This window comes from Brassica oleracea, chromosome C3 (assembly GCF_000695525.1).
Source record: "Brassica oleracea var. oleracea cultivar TO1000 chromosome C3, BOL, whole genome shotgun sequence".
Classification (NCBI taxonomy): domain Eukaryota; kingdom Viridiplantae; phylum Streptophyta; class Magnoliopsida; order Brassicales; family Brassicaceae; genus Brassica; species Brassica oleracea.
Genome location: NC_027750.1, coordinates 50,968,620 through 50,975,250, shown reverse-complemented (window position 1 = coordinate 50,975,250; position 6,631 = coordinate 50,968,620).

Sequence of the window (6,631 nt, the reverse complement as noted above, 5' to 3'; positions counted from 1 at the left end):
ATTATGACTATCTGCCCGACGACATCTGCACATTGATTTTAGAATAAACATCCATGTTTGTTTAATTAATACTGGAATGACTTACTTACCTGGTAAGTATGTGGGTGTAGTGGCTAACCGCAATAGATTTCTGTAATTCGAAGGAGATAAATTGTGAACTGGAAATATCGGACCGTTGACTGTAACGTTCAATGTTATTGTCTTTTGGTCGATCTGAATGTAATACGGCAGTTAGGTGAGTTTCCAATGTCGTGAATTATGTATGACAGAAAATCCTGAAAACTCATATATATCTCCTTCAGTTAAGTTTTTTGAATCATTCGGTTGAATGTTTCCGGTGAGCCGACCTTCTAATAGTTGTCCCTGAGTGTGAACAAATTTTGTTGTGTCAAACCAATTAAGTAAATAGTGAGTAGTAATCAAATATGGTGGATTGGAAAATACATATATATATATATATATATGTATATGTCAAAGTTAATAAAAGGCTTACGTGGTGGTCGTAACACAGGAAGCCGATGCAAATTTGAGTATTATCTGTTTGGTGTTTTCTGATGTCCCAAACACTTCTTATACATACCGTGATATGACGCACTGAAATCTTTTCCTGAAGTTGGTGGATTCTTTGAGGAATGTATTGCATGTAAGATGTCACTATAAAACATTTGATTTTAATTAAGGGCATATATTCTTTAGAACTTTACAAACAAAACTATAAATTGTAATAAGATACATGTATTTCCAACTATAATTATTTCTCATATATATGTAGTTGTCTATGATATTTTATAATTACAGAAAAATATATAAATAATATTTTACAGATATGATCTCCAGATCAGTAGGAAACTAATTCTTCTTTTAAATAAAAAAATTAAATTAGTATATTGAGTTTTTTTGTTTCAAAAAAATATTTAGTGTGTATAATAACATGTGATTTCAAATATAATAAATTTTATACGAAATGGAATGATAATATATTGTCATATCTTTATATTACTTTATTTAAGGGACAATAACAAATATTCTTGGTATCTTTGAAATCTTTTTTTTGAAAACAGATTTTCCAGAATAAGTCATTTTAGGTAACAGAAATATATTTTGTAATTCGATTTTAATTTTAATTTTATTTTAACGTAAGTATAAAATATATTACAATTAAAGATACTATAATCCTAGCTATTCTAAATTGTGGCTCACCAAATTGTATAAAAAAAACCATTTATAATTTTTATGTTTGAATAATATCTCAAAATAAAATTACAATAAACGAAAGAAAGCATGTCAAATCGAATAGATAATTTTCTAAAGATTTTTAAGGATTGTAGCATAAACTCAAGTTCCTAATATTCTGAATCAACAATATAATTAAACACACAAACAACATTATAAGAGATAAAAATATAACAAAATTTATTTATTAGATTAAGTAATAGGACACAATTATGTATCTAGGCTTGGACTGGTGGTCGTAGAATTTTTATTAGACAGTAAAATTTACATAATAACAGATAGTTAAAGTAGTTATTGTTGTTCTAAAGAAAAATAGTTCACCAATTTGATTGGGATCAATTGATTTTTTTTTCTTTTAACTACAGTTTTGATCGATTGTTTATATTCAAAATTGTACAAATATGTGAAACATGTTGGGCTAACTTATAACCATGAACTGCCGTAAACGAAAATGATAAACGTACGCTTTTTTTTGAAAAGAGGGTTTTATATTTTAAGTAGGTTATTCGGGTACTTTTTATTTTCGTGAATTTATTCGAGATAAGATTCCGATCTTTTAAAATAAGAGAATTTATGTTCTATTCATAATTATATTTTTTACAAAACTCTAAAATCTCTGACTTGGTTCTTCATATTTTATAACTTAATTGTGTTACATATAATAGAAATACTTACTTAAAACTAAAAAAAATTAAAAAACAAATTTTAAAATTATAAACGTACGCTTTTAAAATAATATTGTCTCCCATCCCAAAACCTTACAACATACCTCAGTAGTTATCATGTTCATAAGGAATCCAATAGTTTTCTCTATACCAATCTTTTACTTTTTTTTCTTCAACAAAAACAAAACTATATTACATTTCCTCATCCTAACCATTTAGTTTTATACTATTAGAGGAGGGACTATTATTTTTAGGCGTGATTTTCTGTCATTATCAAATACCACAAAAAGAACTCTTAAACTTCTAAGAGTTGACCCAAAATGATATAAGACCTCTTAGATTTTTGCCTTTTATTAAATCTAATTTGTTTCTGAAACTTCATTTTAAAACTATACTTGCCTTATTTTATCTGATATTATTTATTTATTTTCGTATTTATTTATTTTTAAAACATATTTTTCTAGGACTTTTTGAAATTTAGAAATTTTACATTATTTTTGAATTTTTAATGAGTTTATTAAAATAATAGAAATTAACAAATTTTAGTTTATAATAACTGGAATAATTAATGTATCAAAATTGAATTTAATTTCTTAAAAATAAATTAGATTATAAAATATAATCAGTGAAATCTAGATATAGATATCAAAATTATAGCATATGTAAAATCTAGCATTATAATGTAAACAATCATAAAATTTTAAATATATATTATCATGTGTAAAAAAATACATAATTATATAATTAAAAAAAATATTAGAGAAATATACATAGAACAATTACCTGCAATTTGGACAGGGGGGTGTAGGAGGTGGGTTCTCCATTCCGTTGATATTGAGAACCTTAAATTCAATCCGATTGTAAATTAGAAATTTGGAATAAGTATAGCAATTTGTAGACTTATCAAAAATTCTCACACTTACAATGTTTTTGGAGAATTGGACTGATATGAACCTAGATAGCGGTTCCAATGATGATTTGTAAAATGTGTTGGAAGATATGAGAGAAGAATAAGTTTAGGTGTTTCTTTGACAGAAATTATGAGAGAAGAAAAAACTGATTTGAGACATATCGTGAATGTTGGTATGTTGGAGATGTGTAGGATCTGAGTAATTAATGTCTTGAATTTGATTTGATGATTAGGTGCTAAATTAATGCCCCAAATCACGCTTGCCTAACATTGCGTTTGCAACAATCTTCTCCCCTGCCTAAAATAATGTCCCAAATCACGCTTGACTAAAATAACAAATCATATCTTAGTTTATTCCTTCTCTCACTCCTAATTGATGTGTATTAGGAAACAAAATAAATCAAATCATAATAGAATAAGCAAAATTGTTTTAAGAGATAAGGAAATCATTCAACAGGAATTGTATTCAAAGAAACAGAAAAGCATCCAATGAACTAAAGTCTGAAGATAGAAACAGAATGAAGCAAAGGAATTAGATAAACATAAAACAGAACTTAAACCGCAGCAAAAGCATTCACTGCGTAAGAGGATTCTCAAAGCTGTATCAGCCACTCTTGCAACGCTTGGATTCATCTGCTTCAAGAGTCTCAGATGCTTTTCTAACCCTATCACTTCCAAACTCCAAGATATCACCAGACGTTGTTGGAACAACGTGTTCTTCCAAGGGAGCTATAGGTTGTGGAGCTTCTGGTGGGAATATCTTTGTGACAGTTATGGTTTGAGTCTTCCCTGACAAATTATGATCTAAGACTTTCACAATGAATTTATAAGTGTGCCCTATCGTATCAAGTAGAGCTTGCGGCACTGATCAGCTTCTACACCCTCTTTGGTCTAACGTTCAAGAAAATATATGTAAGTTGAAATAACTCGGGACTATGTATAGGGTGAGAAAATATATGAAAGTTCAAATAACAGAGGGTTGAAATTACCTCAAAGTAACTGGCAACTAACTCTGATGCATGCTTCCCAGTCAACTCTTTGCCGGTATCACCAAGAACGACAAAAACAGCCTGTTCACTCTTATCATAAACCGAAATCCTCGTGAGGTATCTGCAATGAGGGAAGATTAGCTTCTAGCGGTGGAAAAAAAAAACTAAACGAAACTGTGTATACGTCACTTACTGAGCTACGCCTGTAACAACACTTTTCCCACATTTCTTGTTGTTACAAATCAGTGAAGTAGGCCCTTTGACTGCCTTACTATTACACCCACCGCATGAAATATAGTATCAAGGAGAACCTTGAACAACATCATCTATAGTTGCTGTGCATTCAAACCAAGCAACCTATAATAGTGAAAATAATACAAACTCTATCAATACACACGCATAACACAACGCATAACATAACACACAAATATAGAACAACTACTGTACCTTAGCAGTTTCCTGCTCGATGTCTCAGGCTTAGTAACAACCTCTGCATTAATCTTATTGGCAATATCTGAGTTGGAGCTCAGCCTGTGAAAAATGAGGAAACCCAAGAAATGTCAGAGCTGAAGTTACATGAAATGCCAAAGTAGAAGTGAATGAAAAGCATAACTGAATACAAAAATCCCTACCATCCAAGATAATCCCTGCTAGGCTGGACATCGCTATCCATAAACACTCGAGATGATGCCATCGAAGTGAGAGCAAGAGTTCCTGTTCAGAACAGATGAACTCATTATTATCAACCAAATGCGTAAACGATGCAACAATATGATTCAAATGGCGTTACGTGTTATATCACTCTCTCAATTAGCAATAGAAAATGACTTCATACAGTTCAGTTTAACTACCACAGATACGTTCTAGATGAGGACACAAGCAATTACAATAAACGCTGAGAGACAATCAGTTTAAATGGCCTTACACGATATACAATGTCATATAATCCCAATAATACAGTGACTTAATCCGGCTGTTTAGAAAATGCTTACCTCCAAGATGTTTAGGGTTTACTGTGGTGACCAACAGAACACTTGGAGTGCTTCCATAAGATTTGAATTTCACGCAAAAGTCAGATGCGGCCTTTTCCCATAGATAGAGCTTCATCACTGGTCTGCTGCACATGTTTAAAGCAAATGTTAAGCATAACACACAAAGAATCTAACACTTTTAGACAAACTCACTCATGTGTCTGAACATGAACACATAGATGTCGCTTATCTGATATGTCAACTTCGTCGAGGACCGTATGCTCAGTGATAGTCTGTCCATTCACCAGCTTCATATGGCCAACATAGTCTGAGATAGAACATTTCAAAGGAATTAAATTCATTGGATGTGAAAATACCTTAAAGATTGAAGTATAAAATTCATCAGTGCTCACCATAAAGATCAATTTTGCGGTCACAGTTAGCCTGAAACTCCTCGTAGGTATGGAACATGAACCTATCTTCGTGAATTGAAACCAGAGGGTTATCAAGAATATTTAATTCAGTATTCCAAGCGAATGTAACGGTGGCGCTGTGATCCGTAACCCGATACTGAGCTTTGTTTCTTGAGCCGAAAAAATTCCTCAGTTTATAAACATAACCTGGTTCCAGCTCATATGTCCCAACCCGCCCCACTGGAACAAAACCTTGAATAACCGTTCCCTACAGATCATTTGGAATGTCGATTAGTAGAAATCTAACAATATTGAGCAATATTAAAGAAGGAGAAAGAGTAGTAAAACATTCGCAGACGAACCTCTTCGTCGATTAGGATCATCTCCTGTCCAAAGAGGGTTTTCGTGTTTGGATTTCGAGCCTCCCAGAAATGAACCAGTCGAAACCTCAAGACCGCTTCTGTTGGGCCGAGAGACACATCTCTGAAGAACATCACTTGATCGTCATGCGCGGAGGAGACAGCGGTAGAGGCGTTTGGTTTCTTCAGAATAGCAGATGAAACAGCAGACTTCCCGTTAGGTTTCATCACCATAGCAGAGGAAGCGGTGGACTTCCGGTTTGGCCTTGTATGCGCGGAGGAGGCGGCAGTCGTCTTGCAGGGCTCGCGGTCGTTGGAAATCGAAGAGTTTTTGGGTTCCATCGTGAAGTTTGTCTGAGAAAGAGAAGAGATTTTGAGTTTTTGAGATTTTAATCAATCCATAAACGAAGAAAAGAGATTTATAGCCAGGAAAATGGAGGGGGGAGATGGAAAGAAGCCATTGAATGAGATCAACCAAGGTTTGATTAGAGGAGTTAAAGGTGGAAGTATGAGTTGAAACGGATTGGGAGAGGAGAGGAAGAGAAGATCTGGAAGTCGAAAGGGAATAAGTGATCGGTGTTTCCCGACTCTAGAGGAGAGGAGGATCGAAAACGATTCAGAAGCCCTAATCAATATAACTTAATTAGAATTGGGTTAGAAGCCCGAAATCAACTAAAAAGCCCAAATCAAGACATATGACATGTCTCATTGCTGCAATATTATTGGTCGAATTTTTGATCGCAGGTGGCACACCTAAGATGGCTCCATATCTGCCTTTTAATAGAGTTAGATTTTTCCAAATTTGTTTTAAAAATGGGTAAAAACTTTAAATAAGGCCAATTATTAATACAGCTCTAACCTTATATAAACATCTCAACTATCTTCTTCATGGCCGATGTGGGCTTCTCCACTTTACCATTATTATATATTTTCGGGCTTTACACTATATGAAGCCCAAGTTATTCTCTTCACACATTAACTAAAGCCCAATGGCATTTCATTGGCCCAATCAGAATAGCAAATTTCGATCCACTTTTCTAGGTTTGTGAAGGTAAAGTTGAAACGAGGACGACCATAAAAAGCAACTTGAA